The sequence below is a fragment of the Pygoscelis adeliae genome, unplaced genomic scaffold (genome assembly GCF_000699105.1).
Source record: "Pygoscelis adeliae isolate BGI_AS28 unplaced genomic scaffold, ASM69910v1 Scaffold446, whole genome shotgun sequence".
Lineage (NCBI taxonomy): Eukaryota > Metazoa > Chordata > Aves > Sphenisciformes > Spheniscidae > Pygoscelis > Pygoscelis adeliae.
In genome coordinates, this window is record NW_008824992.1 from 373,750 (window position 1) to 394,554 (window position 20,805).

A 20,805-nucleotide genomic window follows, 5' to 3' on the forward strand; every position below is an offset into this window, starting at 1 on the left:
CCAGCACCACAAAGCTTTCACAGTTGCTTCAAATGATAGCGCATCTCCTCTACACAAACTTCTCTCCCTAGAATGCACCAGTCTCCTAGAATTTGGCAGTCAACAATGCACACAGACATGTTAAAGGCTCTCTAAATTGAATTGCTTTTGTAAACTGCATCACAAATAGCCGGCTCAGAGTACTGCCCTGATGAAAAACTATAGAAAAACAGAAATGTGGGACTTCCTTGTATGGATTCTTCCATCCAAGGCTTTCCACACGTTGGGGACAGCAAAAGAGTGAAGGATGGAAAATCCACCCTATTTTTTGGAAGCTGGCCATGGAAAGGGTAGTTATACAAACACTTCACATCAGGATGTCCCATGTATGATACAGCCATAACTGAAATGTCAGACTAATTCAACACCATAAGCCATATATTCATCAGACAAGGTGCCTTTTAATATTTTTTTCTCCATTCTATTTTCTTTAGCACCTATTAAACATCTTTTGGGTATACTATCTAAATACTTATCAATATTGATACAGAGGAAACTACCAATTACTTTCATTTTAGTCCATTTTTTTGTTGCTTGTCAGATGCAAACATAAGTATTTGTTAGGTCTTTAACGTTTCTCATACTTAAAATAAACTAATCCAAATATTCTAATGTGCAGTTTCTATTGTGTATTTTAAATATATTTTGCATTCTCTCTCCCATTTTATAACAAGCTGCAGGTTCTTCTTCTTCTCTACAAAGCATTACTGTGCTTTAGTTCTCATTCATCAGCAGCAATTTATTATTCATCCACACTTACGCCAATCTTCAGATGCACCCAATAGCATCTTTCCTTTTGAGCCAGCTCCAGGTCCCTCTTTAATATTTTGGCCAACTTTCCTACGCTCTATCTTTTCCTAATTAGCAATGTCACCATTTTTTACTTAGCTCATTCTTCATCTTTTCCCACCAGTTTAGTTCATCTAGTTGGACTACACGTACGTATCTCATCACAGGCTCAAAAACAGAGTCAATGCATTCTTGAACCTCATCTCACAGAATTTCAGACAAAGCAGCTGAAATGGCTCAATAAGTTACAGAAACATTTCAGAATCTCTGTATCCCACTCCCTCACTTACAAAATGCATCAGAACCCCATTATGCCAGTGTCAGTCCAAGTGCTTGCCATCTTATTCCTGCAGACTATCAACTCTTGCCTAGAAATTACCTCCTATAAAGAGTTTCAATTTCACCTAGCAGTTATGAAGTCTTCTATTACATAAGATTTCAAGGTAACATAATTTTAAAGTGCTAACACTGTAAAAATATTAAATAGTGATATTATGATTTAACCTACTGTGTGAACTTCAACTACAGTAACGTAAGGTAGAAGTTCAAGTCTGCCAATAACTCTTCAGAAATAAATCTGAACCTCTTTTGAAAAGGCTCACAATAAGGCAATATTCAGTAAATTAGAAACTTTGATCCGAGAATGCAAAATTTTCTAAATTCACAGAAATATTGGCTTCGTCATCTGTGAGCTCCTTCAGCACAACAAAAGGCAAGCCACGGAACTTGCCTTGGGAAGCTAACCTGAGAAAAAGGAGCACATGCAGCTAATAGTGGTATGCCAGCTACAGATGAGCAGGGTATTCATAAAGGGGTAAAATGTTATCGCTACTTGTGAATTGTTACTAAAATTAAGCACAGTGGTTGCTATACTCTTCACAGCTTGAGGGTATGAGGGGGAAGTAAGTGGAAAATCTAGTGAATACTGCATACATATCATAACTTGCCTGGCTACTGCAGTGCCACAGAAATGACAGAAAAAATCTCATCATTTGAGACAGGTTGGTTTTAAGTACAGAATTAATTCTTTTTAATCAAAACTGTATCAAGAGACAACTGGGGAAGTGGGACAAAATAAAAAAAAAATCAACAGATTATACTGTCAATTTTAGATGCGATAATGTGCTTCAGAGACAAAACATTCTTCTACATGACAACTGAACAGATAGAATTTCTCGGGTTTTGTTAACTGGACCAATACTTAAAATATAATTCAAATTAAGCTGAAAGCTAGTCCCTTCTAAGAAGCAGGTGCACCATCCCAAAAACAATGAATTGAATGCTGCAGAGATTAGACTGACGTTATTATATCACATTATACATATATGCAATACTTCAAACTAAATGTTGAAGAAACAATAGGCATTAATGCACAGTGCATTAATGTGAGAAAAATACACGTTCCATGTTTGGTGGAGGAAAAAAAAAAAACAACTCTGCAGGGTAAGACTCTCCTAAATCTAAAATGCATATACACTTCTGTTCTCTTCCCCTCCTCTGCATTGTTTTATTGCTTCAAACAGCACTTATAAATGGACTGTTATAAATGGAGTAAACCTTAAACACCAATCACCATCCAACATTTAAGCTCCCACTGAAAAGTGCTTTTTTTTTACCTTTTCAGTTTCTCTAAATCAATTTCTTTCTAACTATATTCACTACAAAGGAAAATCTCTGATTTGATCCAAGTCTTTGTCCTCTCTCACCTTATCTCCAATGTATACTTGTTTGGTTTTTCATGATACTTCCTCTATATAGTCTGTCAACAACACTGCTTTCAAACCACCCCCCCCATAACCTTTCTTGCTATAGTTACATTTTCTCTATTACACTACTTCATTGGCTTCCAGCTTTTTCTGGGGTGTCAGCATTTTGAACAGCAAGATGAGCTAGAAAGCTCCAGTGCACTACAGGATTTGCAGCAATTGGTCTAACAGCTGCTCTCAGAAATATGTAACTAATAATTTTCTTGCAATACTTACAAGGCTACTGCCTCATGGCACTGGCTGTCCTTGATCCCCTCTTCTCTTTCTGTATTTCATCTCTGGAAACACTGCAATCTTTGCAACACAAACATTCTTCAGACAAGTATTGCGTAGTACAGAATGCCACAGCCTAATGCCAATCTCTCACTCTTGTTTCCGATACAAATTACTGCTAAGCACTCTCCATAGCTGTTTTGAGTTTAGTATCAGGGTTCACCCATCTAATACACAAAACTAAATTCTTCTCTTCTAAGAATTTCAAGACTTGCCTCCTTCTGCCTTAAGATCTCTCTCTCTCTGACACCTCCAAATAGATGCCTGATCTTTATATTAAAATCAGCATGTCTAAAACAGATCATCTTCTCCTTCCTTTCCCCACAATCATGATGAAGAATGCCATCACTCTTCTTTCTTTCTGGTATTGTCTTAGAATTGGAGCTCTCTTGTCCCTATACTCAGGATCTCTCTCAAACGTATAGGTTCTTTCTGTGTAAGATTTTTTCAATAAAATTTCCTGATTTTCCACACTGCTAAATCTGTCATCCAGGCTCAGTTACTATGACATCATTTTCTCTTGACTTGGCATATGCATCCTACCCTACTCATGAATTTATAATACTGCTGCAAAGATTGCTTTTCTAGTCAGAAACTGTGAGCACTTCAATTCTGTCTTTAGATCCTCCACAGGATCTCTGTTTTTCACTTTGGCTACAAGCTACTTCATTTTCAAGCTCCTCTGCAAACTGTCCCCTTCTCCTCTGTCTTTCTATAGCCTGAGACAGGTTGACTCCTATCACATACGGGTCTGTATCAATCAACCTAAATTTATTTTCTGCCTCCTTGGCTAGACAGGAGATCTCAATTAATATCCACAAATTAATGTCAAAATTTTACTCTACCTTCTATTTTGCCATGAAGTATAAAACGAAAACTTCAGTTACTCAGACTGCATTTTTGCTAATGAGGATGACCATTACTATCCATATTTATCTAGAGTACCTTTTGTTATGCATCAACTTTAAACACTTTGGATAAAGACTATCCTTCTGTCTAAATCACTAAGCAGGTACTCAGAGATGCAAGACTATGGTTTATGGCTCATAAGCGTAACACACTTACTAATAAAAAGAGCAATACCTGAAAATAAATGTAAACTACATGGATGGGAGAAATAGTGCTGCAATAGCCGGGAAGATAACATAAAACTATAGAGATGGCTCTTGTTCTTTGCCCATAACTACAGCAAATTTTGAAATAGTTTTACAGCAGGGTGTTTTCCTCCTATAAGGTCAACAATTTGAAATAACTGTATATAAACAAACACATTTCGCCACGCAGCAACTGAACTTCATTTTCCTCCTAATGTAATTCTTCTGTATTATTCCAGTTTCAGAAAGAGGTGCTTCTTTTTAACATTTGCTTGGTAGAACATGGGAGAAAGAAAACAGGTCTCTACAGATAATGAAACTGTAGTACGGAGGAAATGAAATATTTGCGATTTCCTAATTTTTTTTAAAACACTTGAAGGGAGAAAGATACAGTAAAGGGGGTGCCAGAAACAATGACCAGGAATCATCACTCCTATTGCATTACACTGAACAATGTCAGCGTAAGAGTAAAGATGCCTATAATCCACTTAGCAGCCTACATAAATCCACACCTGATCAATATGCAGAACATATGACCTGGTAGTTGTAATTTTAGCATTAAGTAACACCTAACAATATTTCGTCTAGACTGTTTAATACATATATTCTGCCTAGCCAGCCAGGAAGCCAGCCACTGAAGCCATACCTGGTCTCAAGACATGCCTGCCAACAGAAGAAAAACAAACAAGAACATTTTTAAAGAAAGGTAGGTAAAATTTACTTCCTCAGCTCACGCATCTATAAAGAGGGCCTGCATTTGCACTTTATACATCTGAACAGAACAAAGCATCACATCGAATTTGCCTTTGGCTTCCACTGTACAACTATCACAGATTATCGGTTTCTTATCTTCTAGCTCACAAGATTTATTTCCACTTAATTCTCCATTTAACATTTAGTTAGTTGTACTCCTACTTCACGTTATGCCATACCTTCCTACTACAGAAAGATTTCCTTTGTGAACTCTGCACCCAGGGTAATACATCTACAAGGATCCAAGAACACTTGAGGAAGAGAAGACAATCCCTTTCAGCTCAAAAAAGGCCAGAGTCTGCAAGTTGATGAATTTTAATCACTACCTCTGGTAATCAAGACAAAAGAGCCTGTCTCGATCGCATTTCTATTACATCCCCTTTTAAAGGGTAGCAACCAAGCTGTAAAAATTTGTCCCAAGCCAGATTACTGAATGTATTCAACTTGCATGGTAAGTAAAAGTATGTGGATGTCGGTAAGCAGTCTGAAACAATCAATTAATATATAAACTTCTTGCTATTCCAAACTTTTAAGCAAGGACAATTCAAATCAACTTTTTCAAGCTGCAGATTTTAGAAATGCTTTGACCCAAAAAAATCATTCAACATAACAGTTTTTCCATCAGAACAGATTCATAAATTCTAGCAAGGAATAACTAACACAAATCCTCGACGATCAGCTTCCATTTTCACCCACCAGCTGATTCATTCCTCTCCTTATCTGAGAGGATGGCAAGGTGGGAAATTCAGGAAAGTGCAGCTGTGTCTTCCGACCGTTCTTCATGGTAAAGCCCATGATCCATTGCACCAAGATTTTCATAGCAGCAGGCCTCCAGGGTGAAAACTTAGATCATTCTTTAGATGTGGACATCCAACAAAATAGTATCTTAGACATCTCCATCTTCCCTTGGGTAGTACACATGGGTGTTTGCCCCTTCTCCATCCCTCCTCCAGAATTACACTAGTTGTGAAAAGGTGACTCCCATGGTAAACTAACAATATTTATAGCTATGGAACCATGTGATAAAATTCAATGCAGAGTCTTTTTTGGGTCATGAGATAGTAATCCATATTAAAAGTATTAAAAGTCCTGATTTCTTATGTACTTTAATAATTTAAAAATGCATTACTACAAGATACTTTGATGACTATTCTTCATACAAAATGTTACTACGCATAAGCTTACTACAAGCTTAGAGACATACAGAGTCACAATTTGTAAAAACCAGATAGCCAGCTGTCACTTAGGAGGGAGGTCAGGATGCGTTACTGGTTAAAGCTCTCTTTCTTCCATAGGCATGACTGTAACTGGCTCCAAGGTGCTTGGGTGACCTATGTTTGCTCCTTATTTGAACTGTCTGCTCACCAGCTGCCTGAATGTTATTAAAGCAGAATACCAAATATACAACCACTGCCATGCAACTACGTGACTTATGCAACTAGCACATTTCTTGCTGGTTTTCTGGTATGTTGAAGCTATTTTGGTAGGCTGTTGTGGTTAGGCATCCAAGGCCTCTAACTCTGATTTGGAATAGCCACTTTCTTTTACTGGGGTGAAGATGTGATTACCCAAAGGACACAGAAGAGACTAGGTCAGGGTTATGGACTGTACAGAACTGCCTTGTTGCACATTGGAACAGCAGAAACTAGACAATCAACTATTCCTCTTTGAGAGTCTGCCTATATTCCTGTTTCAGAGGACAGTGACAGAGTTAATCACACTCAGGAATACTGTGGTTGTTGCAAAAGCCTAAAAATTGATATGACCTCCAAAGTAACAGGGCCTCCATACCTCCTTTCCCCTCTCAGAGGAAAGCCCTGGCCTGGCACTAACAAGGAGCTCCTCAGAAGCCTTACCATCATACGGGATCTGCGCAGACCATACAGACCTTCGTTCCAGCTGAAGGTAAGTCAAATATTAGTAGAGATTCCACTGACAGAAACTTTATAGAAAGTCTGTTAAAATCCTCAATTTGGCAATCTTCTCTTCTGGTGACAGGGTTAAATGGCTTCTTCCAGGACTGGAAAAGTGTTTAACATACCTGCCAAAAATCTGTGATCATAACCACAAATCACACTAAACTTCGTATTTCAGCAAGTACTACCACTTCTTTCTCATATAAAAGATCCATGTTTTGTTCTAACACAAAACAAAAATCAGAATCTCATAGGTAATCCTATAAAAACACTGAAGATTACACAAGATGGGATGTGTTCCACTGGCAAGTCTCTTGGGTTCCCCCACCCGTAGTCACCAACCTTCCACCCTACTTTTAGCTCAAAGGTTCCACTTTCCTCCTTAGTCCTAGCTTCACAGCTCATGGAACCACTTGCCCACCTTTTTCTACTGTGTTGAGTTAAACTGGCACAGCAGCTGGTCTCATGAGTGCCACTGCCAGCTTGAGGGAGAGAAGGTAAAGAAAGAACAAGATTCTCTCCCTTTCAGCAACAGCAAACTTACGGGAATCAACTGAGTCAACTTCGCTTCACCTTCAGGTTCACAAGAGATGCTGGCTCCAGTTTTCTGGACTTTATCCCATACTATTACATATCTGGGTCAGACCCAAATCCAGGAACTGTCCATCTTCCAGCTCTGGCTCAGAAACTGCTTACACAACATGTCTTTTTGATCTGAGATGACAGAAATTTCACAAAACCAGCTGATTTCATAAACTACCTGTCGTTTTCCCACTTAATTATTTCAAGAACAACCTAGGAAATTTTGGTGCATCACACTGAAGCAATGCCATGACTTGCTTTATGGATACTGTATTCTTGGTTCTCAAATCAGGAATGGACTAAGCAAAATTTTTTTTTTTTAAATGAGGAAATATCCGTACTCTTATATTAGGTATGTTTTAACAGAATGGACAAATGTATCTATTTCATCTGAAGAAATTCTTAAAGATACAAAACTATTACACCAAGTAAAAAGAAAATAATACCCCAGCCAGATAAGATAATAACCACAACTTATTTCTAAAACTACTTTTTTGATTATTTTATAATGATTATACTAGGTTTAATTCAGAAGTTTGCTTTGTATAAGATAACAGTGGCAAAGTTCTCAATGCTATTACAAATATGAGCTAAGAAAAACAATACCAGTACTTTGCAAATCTCTACTGGTTATTTACAGATAGGTAAAAATGAACAGTGCAGCCCTTGATTCTTTAGAATTACCCCACGGTGAACCTGGATTAGCAGTTCAACTAGCATTGAACTGCTCAACTAGCATTCAAGCTAGAAGAGCCACTGAAAGTAGCAGACCAGCCTTGTTCTCATCGCCGGGTGCTTTTTGCTCCCTTACACTGCTGAACTTGCACAGCTTGTGCCATGAACCAGACCAAGTAACTACTCTTGCTGAAAAAAGGAAGCGCACTAGGTTACGGAGATGACAGACCTAGTACATTACAAACACTTGTAATGAGAAAGAGGGAGAGGCCAGCATTAGAAGGTAGACATGAGCAGCCCGACCAAGGAAAAGGACTGCTCTGCCTTTTTTTGACAGAAATACTAGCTTCTACTAACTCTCAGATCAGATATTTACTTTATCATGGAAATAAACCTGGATGTCAGTTTTACTATAGCCAAGTAGTGTCACACAAAATGGAAACCATGAACAGTTTATTTTTCAGCAATGTTAGAGTCCAGTGTTTCTAGCATACTGCTTAGATCAAGTATTTACAATTCGTGTTTTTAAATCAGTTTAAACGCCAACACATGCCACATGAATTAGATTAAATAGACATTTACATACAGAACTCTCTCAGTAGGTATTTTGCAAGAATGGCAAAAAGGGAGGTGAAATTCTGGAAGACAACAGACGTTCTGTCATTGACTTCAACAGAATAAGTTTCTTCTCATTTCTTAAGGAAAAACACTCAAAGTCTGTTTTTTAAAAATCTGATGTAGTAAAAGAGAAAGCATAACAGATGGGTCTGGCCATAATCAAGTCATCACTTATTTCTTCACTGACAAAAATAGAAAAAGATATATTACATCCACTTATGAAAGTCATATCACTAACTGAAACATTCGTAGTCCCACAATTAGAGGTTGTTTACATCAGGACAAACTTTCTTAAAGCTTCTAGAAGATCAGTTCATCTGAAGCTTAAAATAATATTTAGTCGTTTCAATATTGTGATGCTTATACCAACCAGCATTCAATATTTCAGTTTCTAGCTAGTATATTAGAAAAAGTTACCACTTCTCCAGTACAAGTAGGCAAGATCTGGTGGCTAAACAGACAACTGTAACACTTCTTTCAGCCATAATTTTGAAACAGTCTTTGCAGAGTCTCCTTGTAACAACCAACTCTGAGGCTTCTCTCTCTTGCTCAACGGGAACCTTTCACAGCTCTTCATGAAGCTCAGCATGAAGCTCTTCATCACTAAACTTATCTTTTTTTTTTTTTTCCCATTTCTTTCAACACAGAATGAATGCTTGTTGATAGGGAAACAAGAAAAGCTGCTAGATACAAACAAATTAAGCTAACACTGAACTCATTGTGCCCTGGCCCCATGCTGGTCTGAAAAAGTAGTAGCAAGCACCACCTTGAGTAAGGGCACAGGACCACCAACGAGACAATACCTGATGCAAGACGACCTAAAGTGAAGTAGTGATCCAGGGACCAAGCAGACAGAACTATGGCATGACATCCTCACAAGAGCTGCCAAAAATGTGGCTTATCTTAAACAACTACCCTTGAAGTTTTTTCAAATTGCAAGGTCTTTTTAAATTGCCCATGGTTTTTTTCACACACACACTGCTACTGTAAGCTGTGCATTCCAAATTTCTTGACATTTCTTTAAAAAAAAAATTCTCTCTCTTGTGATCAGTTTGGTCATGGGAGCAAAAAAAGCATTCCTTTAGTACCGTGTTGCTGGACGCATCTGCTTGAGATAACTGCCTGCAATCCTACTGGAAGCCACAGATTTTGCCACTCTGCATGACTGGGAACTTTATTTCCCCCCTGCTCAATTCCTAATCACCCAGTCTGCAGAAGCAGCCAGCAGTCTTCTCTGAATGCCAGTTTATTGTACTGATGACACTGAATTAGAAAGATGTTCAGTTCCTCTCTTATGCTCCATACATTCAGAGAAACAATACCAACAATTCAGCTCACTTAAGTTTAAAAGTGCAGTAGTAAATTTCATTATCAACCTACGTGATTAACCTTTATACCAAACAAACATGAACTATGCTACTGAATTAATTCCTCCCCTGCTTCAGGCAGAACCTCACCTTGGCTGCTATCAGCTTTTGGGGTGGTGCATCCTGATCTAGACGGCAAAACTTGATAAATAATATTTCTGACCAAATGGGGGTGGGAGATACATTTAATTTTCTACACAACAAAATATGAAGGAGCAACTGAGCTCAATTAATTTATCTTAAATTTCTTCACTACATAGTATCTTCCTGTTACAGCTGTTAAATTTAAGCATTCTTGACCATACTAACGAGTCACTGCTATATACTAAGCAAAAAGGAGAAAAAATATGAATACTGTTTATGGATAAGGCTGAAAAAGGAGTGGGCAGGACTGTGAGGCTGGGAAACACTGGTAGTGTTCTGCTATTCTAAGCTGCCTTGTTAGATCGTCCTAATGTAAGATTCCTCAGTAGAAAAGAAACAATTACTCTGTATCACTGGAAGAAAAGCCTCAATTATGCCTTGGACCTTTTTGCCTTCATCTTACAGAGAAGCAAATAAATGAGTGATGGGAATGTATAGCTACTATTGAGGGTCTGGGAAGTCTATGTTGCTTAGAAAACTATGGTGTTTGGAAATTCTGCATCACAGGAAGTTCTCCTGCAAGACTGAAACAGAACTCAAGCCAATGCAGACAGGCTACTAGATGTAGAGGCACCTATTTGCCAAACAGGCATTTTCTTCCAGTATGCTTCCAAACAATACCCCTGTGCAAATACTAATGACATGCAAGCAATGGACCCTTCTATAGCTGTGCTCCCCCATTCTCTCTATTAACCTTAACAATCAATAACATTTTTGGCTGAGGTGATGCCACTCTCACTGACATCCATTTTCACTTTCTCACTGCGTATCAGTGACTGGATGTGACCCCCTTTCAAGGACATTAGTTCTGCCAGATTAAACTCTGCTGTGACTAGTATCTCTAGGGTACTCCTCAGGCATTGCAGCGGTCATCCTGCTGCATAGTGCTATGTATCTTTCCATTCTACCTTTCTGGTTGTAGTTCTGTGGACCAACTTTTCCTCATCCCCAAGTTCAATATCCCTCTTACAGGTACGAAAGATCAATCAATCCACATGCTTAATGAGTTCCAAAGCTTGTGACATTTTCAATTCCTACAGCACTGACTACCACCTGCAGAAGTCTGCCAGAATGCATCCTTCCTTTGGCCTCTCCTGATCAGAAGCAAAATTCATACTGACTGCAATTCCCCCTGATGGTGCCTCCAGATCATCTAGACATAGGAGGCTAGTCAAATCAGTCCTTCATTTCAAGAAGGGTGTTTCATATGCACATGGCCATACGTAATGGATACCTAGAAACGAAGATCTTATCTCCCTATTTCACCATTCCATTTCCTCAACCTATCACACTCATTTTTAAGTGTTCCTCCTTTCTGTGCAAGTCCTGTACGCAGACGCAGAGCATGAAACCGATTCTTCCCTGTCCTCAAAGCAAAGCAGTTCTTATATCCGTAAATCTGACCTTAAAATTACCAAGCCTCTTATGACAGAAACTTTATTTGGTATTTTAAAGATCTATAAAGAACACAAAAAACTTATTGTACAAAGCAGAAGTCAAACATAATTCCTTACCACCTTCTCTGTTCTTCAGGAGAAACTGAAAAGGTTACAGTGGCCCACAGGGTAGCATGCCAACCTTCCTCAGCTCCTTTTATTTAACCTCTCTTTTACTACAGTTTCTCAACTGCACTCTTTTGTTCAGCTCTTTACCCTTCTGTTCCATCTTTTTTAAAATAATAATGCAGCCCCTCCACTTTTATTTAAATGCTTTTATTTTCTTTCTAGTCTTATTTTACAGTAATAAACCATTTCTAAAAAGATATACCAAATAAGGTACCAGTAAAAGTGGACATTGAAAATTTTCACATGACAATCACAATGAACAAAGCATTTGGACAGTATTTATAATCTTGTTAATCCAAATTAATAAAAATAATGAGCTGAAATTAATTATACAGACATATTATAAAAAGTTTCCTGTAGCAGCTACAGACACACTTCAAGTCTCTTCTATATATTAAACCTGTTCTTTATTTTGCCAGTACAATTTCAAACGCTAAAGCTTTATACAGAGTAGGCGATTTGTTCATATATATATTAATGACCGATTTTTTCCCTCCTTTTGAACCAGAAAAATAAGTTGAATTCTTCTTGTACTTCAGGGTAATGAAGCTAAAAGCAATAGAATTTATCCATAAAGCAGGTATGATGATATGCCAACAATCCTGATTGATATAATGATCATGTTTGCAACACTCATAGCTCTAGTGATCATGTTCCAAGGATGAAACATAGGCAAGACTGCTGACAGTTTATAAGCTCTATTTCTGGGACAGCTGTCCTCCTCCTGCCACCGTGAACCCAAAACAGGCTCACCTGTGCTAACTTACAATGGAATGATATAGCGGTGAGTCACACCACTTTTTAATATACAGGCAGGAAAACAAAGCACAAGCAACTTCATCAAGACAGCACAGGTACCCTATAGTTATTTTACCTCTTAGAAAAGACATGCCTAATGAAATATGTTTGTAACAACTACACAAAAGGGCTGCTTTTCTGATCCCTGCATGTGACAGCTCTTTAAGTCAGCAGGATTAACAAAATCAAGTACGATACTTCCAGCTATTAAAAACATGTATCTGTCCAGCACTTTACTTCTTTCTCTATAGACAGTAAAAAGAAAGCTATTAAAAGAAGAAAATTAAAAATGTATATTTTTTACTACCTGATTTTTGGCCATCAAACAGACCTCAAAAAAACCTCAAAATCATCACACACACACACACACACACCCCTCCACCTCTACTGAAAGAATCAAAACGGGTTCTCAAACCAAAACCACAATAATTAAAAGTAACAAATGTACAGCATACAAAACTTAATACTGGCAGGCAAAATTCAACAAGATCAGCATCTCGGTTTACTATCAATATACACACTGAAGATCAAACCTGGCCATAGTAACAGATAACGTGCAAGTTATTGCCTGTCCATATGACTACTTATTGCTATTCCTGGTTTTCAAGTCAGCGAGATTAACATACCATGCCTGTTGTCAATTCACTTCTGGCAGCTGAAGGAAAACCATATCACTGCACCCAAACACTGTTTTTCAAATATTAATGCTTTTATAATCTGCAGTGAGCTCTTCACAGTGTAATTGCTTTGCTGCATAATGTATCACCCAGACTGAAAAGCTATTTTGTCATTCCAGAATTACTGTCCTGGAAGCTGGCAGTCTGCAATGCAAGTTTTATTTCTGTACAAACACACATACACACAATTATTTTAGAGCTAGGTTTCCCTGTTATGTCAGAGAAACCCGAAAGGAATATTCAGCGAGCTGTCAGTATGCGCTGTTTCTGAAACAACATTGCCGCCATCTGGACAAACCTGCAACTGCCAGCTATTACTGGATCTGAGAGTAGCTATCTGGATAAAAACTCCCTATGTGAAAAAACCACCTTCTCAATACACTTATTTCCGTATCCGAAATAAGTCTTTTTAAAATATGGTTTCATATTTATTAATCAAAATTCAAGTTCTGTGTTTCCTTAGTATCTTAAAATTAGACATGTAAAACTAAAATGAGTTTACTAGCTTTCCAGCAATACTTGAAAAACTAGCTTGCAAAACATTTTTAATGTTCACCAACATTCTGTAGAATTATCTTCCACACTTGATAATTAGTTTATGAATGCTTCATACAATCAGAATTAGTTTCTGCCTCTTCCTCAGACTTCAATCCTGTTAGTGAGAAAGGTAATATTCAGAGTCAAAAGAAAACCATAGCTCTAACCTCAGAAGATATGTTTTGGAGATAAGATGTTGTTCCTTCCACTCTATCCTATTCACTATAAAGCATTACAGGAATATTTCAGTCGAGTCTTCAACATAAAATTCTATTTTATAGCAAATTTTGAAAAAAAAAAGAAAAAAAAATATTATACTCCACACTTCTGATGCACAGGAAGGCAACGTGCCACTATCTAAAACAAAAACCAAGCAGTACAAAAACAATCACAGAGGATTCCTTTATCTCAACAGAATTGTAAATTTTTCTAACTTTCATAAAAAAATGTATCTATTTCTATTGAAGTCTGGATTCAGTAAGATTTAGGACATCCTACACGTTTCACGCAACTGAGCAATTAGTATCTTTTCCTTATACAGATTCTTTCTTATTTGCACATTTCTGGTTTGTGGAGAAAAAGAGTTCACAAGATGCAGGCCTTTTACGCGAACCTGAGTGGGCATTTCACATGAACAAAAGGTCTCCCACAGAAGTCAGTTCTTACACTCAGTTATTGGCAACAAAATATACAACTGAAGCTTGGTAACACCCCCTTTGTTTCAGATGGTATTTACAAGAATACTGAGAAGCATATTTAGCTTGACAGTTTCCTTCTTAAAGCTCACATCATCACCGGCTCAGGCCACATATGCCCCCTAACACAGAGTTTATGCAACGTATAAAAACCTATAGATACAGAACGCTTCAGGCTTTTTCCAGCTGCTCCTGGCAGGCTGCAGCTCCAAACGAAGTCAAACCTGAGTCTCCCCAGGTTTCCCCAAAGGGAACCTTAAAACTTGAGCCATGCTTTTAGCACTGATACGTAATTTTTAAAGAAACTACTCTCTTGTTGTTGATCTACTGTTCTTGTAAAAGCTTGCATATGCTGGTATTTCACAGAGCGCTCATTTTAACTCTTAATCATTACAACAGATGACAGTACCAATGAAGATATTGAAAAAGTTTAAATAAGCTGCTTATTAATCAGCCTTTAGAACAGATAAAAAATATATACCAGATTTTAAGTATTTAGTGCCTCTTATCTTCCTGCATTTTTTTAATAAATTGGTTATTGTCTTTATAAATTATTTTCAATGGAAAATGGAATCAGCTATTTCCTGTAAGATATATTTTGTTGTAATTAATGCATAAACTCTATGAGGAATTTGTTTTATAATTTAAAAAAAATGAACATTTTAAGTATCACCCCATGGTCTGCAGCAAGAACAATTCATCATGTAGCAAAGCTATGGCAATGCCCTGACAGCATGTTATACAGTAAGAAAAATAAATGCATTACATTGATAAATATAGTCTGTTTAGTGAAATACTTGTCTGAGATACTGAAATGGGTCATCAATCACCACTACTCAACTGTCTATTACCATCTTCTATCACATCCAGTTTCAGGACTGGCAACTGAAGAGTTATCTCATAGTGAGTTATGCCGGACCTCTCATCACAAGCATGGTGCAGTTGTACTATTTAATCACTGTCATCACTTTAAGGTAATCTTGTAAAAAAATACTACTTGCAGAATGTCATTAAATACAGAATCATGTCTTCTTCCAAATGAGCCTACCTCACCGTAGTGTTGAAGGTTTGACTTGACTTTGGAGGTGACAGTTTCTTCCCACTTGAAAATAAAAGTCCGTGATAAACATTACACAATGTACCTTCGGTCCCACTGTGTCTGAAGGTCCATGTTTTCAGAAAAGTAACTACTCTAATTCTAAATTCTTTTATATTCCTGCAGGCAGAACGGTTCCTTTTTTAGGGTCTTTCCCCTCTGTCTTGACACTTAAATTCTTCTTAACTCCTTTTCTATTTCTAGCAATTACTTTCTTTACTGAATCTAACTTCTTATTCTTACAGTCCAGGGACTTTCAACGCTTATTTTCTCTCTTTCAAGAGAATTAACACAACCAGACTCAAACAGCTCAGTTTTACATTTTCCTTCCCTTCCTCTCCAAACTGCCAATCCTTTCTATATTCACCCAGGGGAACTATGATACCCTTGCAAGCTCATACCTTTTTGCCATTACACATTAGACCTTTTTAAAATAAGGCAAAACACCTGTTAAAATCAGCACCTTTGCATGTCACTGACAGCTGATACCACTGTTTAAATCTCCACATTGGCACCACAATGAAATCCATTCAAGTTGCTAGCTCTTCTAATAACCTAATTATTCACAGCCAGTCAAAATCAGGAATGCAAGACAACTTTCCTGTGACTACAAACATGTAATAGGGGCCTCAGGGTACAGCTGCTACATCTTGAGTTTGACCTGGACCATCCCAGATTTTAGGATATCTGTGAGACTGTGTCTACAGTAGTGATGTGATTCAAAGCAAGTGTAGTTTTGTAGTGAATCCTGTGCTGCCTCTATTTACCACGTGCTGATTTGGACCTCAAAGCAGTTTGTGTGCACAGCTTGCTTTTTTGAAGAAGGAATCCTTACTTATAAAACGTTTCAAAAATTAATAGGATGTTAGATGCCAATGCAATGTGAAGGCCACACCTGCAGCATTTACCTAACACTTTTTTACCGTTCTGAGAACTTCAAACTACATGTATTGTAGACATTCAGTCCTGGGAAACAGACTAAATTTAATCTGAAGTAAACTCTCTGAATCACATGTGATGGAGGTGTGAGGAAACTCAACATCAACCACTCGGATCCACTGATCTGCTCCTACTGCTCCTTACTAATGTAAGCAAGGCCTCAGGGTCCAAGAGCATCCCGGACTCTGGACTGAGTGTAAAGGAGAGCAATTCACAACTGAAAGAAACTAAACATGAATTCTTTGCACCATAAGCTCCATGTATTTCTATTCTAAACCCTTGTCAAGGACCAGGCAGGGCAGGCCAAAAGAAAGCTGTCAGCCAGCTTTTGCTTGAAGCACAAGAAGGTGTAGATACTACCTATGCCATCCATCCTCAGCTCTAGCTGAAGGCGGGACCTCCCAGCTGGTCTGAAACAAAGCCCAGCCCCAGGTCTGGGTCCTGACAGGCCTACCATGTCTAGCACATGAAAGGGAAAGCAGTACCTGTCTGTTCTGCACTCTCTTTCTGCAAGAGCTTCTTTGCTCAAGTGCCACACAAAGCAATAAAGCACATTAGGCCTGGCACTGCGCTAGAGCTAATCAGTCCTCCCCAAAGCCGGAGGGCAGCAAAGCACGGCACAGACACACTGCAGTGACCTTGCAGTGGAACCTGTACACAACAGCTGACTGTCTCTACAACGTTGCCCCTACAATTCATTTTCTTTCCAGTGCTGTTCCCACCCTGCACTGATCTCTACATGGCTAGGACGCAGAATAAGATATGAACTACCTATGCTGCAGATTTTCCTAATGTACAACAAATAACACTCTCCAACACTTAAAAAAAGAGCATTGCTTCAATATGGTTATCCTCCACACTTTTAAATTCCTAACATCTTTAAAAACTGAGCTTCAGAAATCTTCTGCATGTGCACATTTTATTTTCTACAAGCTAAAACAAGTTTCCTTCCCCATCCCATATCTTTAAACTTCTTCACAAGTTCTAAAAGTGCCCAAGTCCTGGTGTGACCCTGTTGTACACAAGTGTGACTAGCACAGGATGCTCTTCAAAAGTGTTATAAGGTGAGAGCAAGTTAGTTACCACCACCCAAGGCAGTGGGTGTAACCACCTGTGATCACTTCCCTAGCGAGTGGATTGGTAGTGATAGAATGAACTGACTTATCCTCAGCCACAAAGGCAATACAAACCTGAGGGAGGACTGCCACACTTCCCTGCTCTGGAATAGACCAAACCTAGTGTCTTTGGTCTGCTGACACCACACGGATAGCCATCCACAGAAGTAAAAGCACAAATTACAGCAGAAATGAGTCACCAGTGGTGGGGAAATTGAACGGATATAGAATCTCCTACATCGAAGGAACCCAAAGTTACAAGGGACTGCCGCAAGAGGCTGGCTAGGTTCAGGGAAGACTATATCTTAAAATAATAACAACAAATACTCATGAGGAAGTCTTTAAGGTGGAAATGGAGGGAGAAAATGAGTATCCAAATTAAGAGAACACAGAAATGAAATCTGTAACTACTAATACGATACATACTGCACTACAGAAGATTTCTCAGTTGTGTAGATCCATGTTTTCAGAACCCTTTAACCACTACATTGTATGCTCTTTGTTTAGAAATAAGCAAGGCTTGATCTCAGCTGATCCCCCCGTTGAATTATATGACAGTTGACCCACCATAAGATGCTCACAGCTACTCCCAGTTTCCTTCTGTACAGTTTGACCTGCAAATTTAATAAAAATACTTTCTTGTTCTTCATCCAAATCACTAATAAAAACTCTGAGTAGTTCTAGACTTCAACAGACAGCTGGCGGATCCCTCTGGATACTTCCCTCCGGCTGACAGGTAACATTTCTGACTATTCCAAGAACAGTTTCCAACCTGCTACGTACCCACACAGCAAATTCATAACCCACAGTCTTAAATTTTGCAACAAAAAGGTCTAAAAAACATCGAAGTATTGTCCACTGAGAAAACAATTTTGATAAGAACCTCTCTTGTCAAACCAACAATTTCACGTCGGTTTTCACTCACTATCTTGTGAATATACTTACAAGTTATTACTTGTTCTCCTATTCTTCCAGCACCCATGCCAGTTAAGCTGATTCATGGAGGGTTTTTTCTTTTGAGGTCACTAAAAACTCATGATTTAGCCAGGTTTATTTATTGCTATACTTCTCAGACTTCATCCACATTAGGGTAATTTGTACTTGTGCTTTCAACAGTTGGAGAAGGTACAGGTATGAACTGTCCTACACATCTTTTCACTTATTCTGTTTAGACATTCACAGGCTCTCTCCTATCCATTTTCTGAATTTATTGAAGCCCGTTTTCCTGAAATAAGCTGTTTTCATTCTACTTATTTCCCTCCCTCCTTAATGATTGTTACATCCCGCATCTCATGGTCAAGTGTGTCTGATTTTAACAGTGAGTTCCATCAATTAATATAACACAGAAGAAATCAACAGAATAAAAAGCAAAGTTTGAACACTTTCATGAAAAAGTTTCACCATCAATTTCTTCTTCCTGTGGGGAAGTTTCGCCTACTTCATTCAGAGTTCTTTCATTCTGCTGATGCTGAGGGGTTAGGTTTTTTGCGATCATCTAGACAGCTAGTACACAGTGTCAAACATATGTCAGTAAATTAAACAGAAAACAGAATTTTCAAAAGTAGTATTTTCACACAGAATTCTAGTATTAGTATTTTTCATATGCACTCTCCTGTTCTCTAGTTACATAAAAAAGGACAGTAAGGGAGAATTAACTGACTGTGAATGAACACATTTATGCGGTATTACTTTTGAGTATCTCAAATTTCAGTTTGTAAAGCAAAATTCTAATAACCCTTCCCTTACTTTCACTCTGAGGACAGAAGAGAAGCGTGGGAAGAGTGAATAAAACATTAGCCCTTTGCCAGATATTTTTTTCTTAGTCTGCCTTTTAATGTTTTTTTAAAATACACAATTTTTCCCAGATAATATGCAGAGTTGCAACTGCAGAGCACTGAAGAGCCAGCCCTCCCTGCTCAAGGCAAAATCAGTGCAACTTCACCTCTGAAGTGTTATGGTCAGTATTCCTACAGTTCCTCTGAAGAAAAACTGGGAAACATAGAGGCTACCACAATGCGGTTTTAGATACAACTATGTCAATTCATTACTAACTTTAAAACCCTCTTATACTGTGCTCCTGCTGAGTTCAATAGTGATGTCCCACCTCCCCTGCCCTCTTACTGGCACTACAACTACCATATTATTAAGTTCTAAATATGGAGATCGGTCTTAAAGATTTCAGCAGAGGTCTTTCACTGTGAAAGGCATGCCAGCATAAATTCAAGTACTGAGAAAAAGACTGCGAGTATTTCTGATAAAACAAGTGGTTTTTACTGGTTTTTACTGCTTCCTGTACACTAGAAGCCTTTTGTACACCCCTCAAAGTCACCACGAACCCCAACAGTGAGAAGACTAAAAACTGAAAGCAAGATGTGGAAAGCCTGGAAGTGTTACACTGTCAGATCAACCCAGAGGAAAAACACACTGCTGACGAAACGGTGCGCACATCAGCTTCCCAAACACTTGTTTGAGCAGACCTGCTTTAACTCACTGCCAGTTGTTCATGAAGTTGCACAGCAAAACAGTTCAAGGGAACTGCTCTGAAGGCAAAATAACTCCAGAAGACATTACACGTTTCTGAAGGGAAGGTGCGCGCCCCTTCCCTCCCTTCCTTTTAGGAAGGGTACTGGCTTAAGTGACTGCACTGCCTCAGGCTTTCTGCTTCTCCTTGTATGCTGAAGAATATCAAACAGAAAGTCTCCACAGCCTGGGGGTGCTCTAGTTGATGTGGTCATACAAAACATACGGAGTACAGCAAGCAGATAAACAAGGCTGTGCAGAGAGAGGAAACAGGGTTGTAAAATATTATAGCATGTGCACTTAGACACCTTCAGGGAAGCTGCCTTTAGTGAATTACACATAGCTGTGCAGCATAAGCATAGCATCTGTAGAGAATGATGTGAGGGCATGCTATAGGAGCACCCAGGCTCCCCGGAACACAGGCAGAAACCTAGAAAGCTATTTTTCCTCAGGAGTGCAGCAAGCATATGCACAGGCATTAACTTAAAAACATATGCAGAGTGCTCTGAATTATCACGAAGAGTCAATTTGTTTACTGCTACCTGCCTGCCTACTACAGGGCGACGCCCACGCTCTGACATCTTTCGATGGCTGGCTTTAGGTTTCCTCTTGCACTAGAGCCTCAGCTCTCGTGGTTTTCAGGGCGGGACGCACAGAACGGGCCCACCCCCGGTCCCCTCAGCAGCTGCACCCCTTCCTTCACTTAGAAGGCGCTCTTCTTTGTAACCGGGCAGCAGCAAGCAGCAGCAGCAGTCAAACCGCCCCGCTGTCTACAGAGAGCACAAACACGGCCACGGACCACGCAGGACCGCGCTCCGCTGGGGCTCGGCGCTCTCCGCCGGCCGCC

General features: G+C 38.9%; 1 protein-coding gene across 1 annotated transcript in view; it reads right to left on the reverse strand.

The window, feature by feature from the left end:
* The window catches only part of NDUFAF2 (NADH dehydrogenase (ubiquinone) complex I, assembly factor 2), a 74,791-nt gene extending 54,843 nt beyond the window's left edge, over nucleotides 1-19,948 (reverse strand). The window contains exon 1 of the mRNA XM_009326141.1: nucleotides 19,930-19,948. The gene's annotated coding sequence lies outside the window, so the exon portion shown is untranslated. The remainder of the gene's footprint in view (nucleotides 1-19,929) is intronic.
* Between the last annotated feature and the right edge of the window lie 857 nt (nucleotides 19,949-20,805).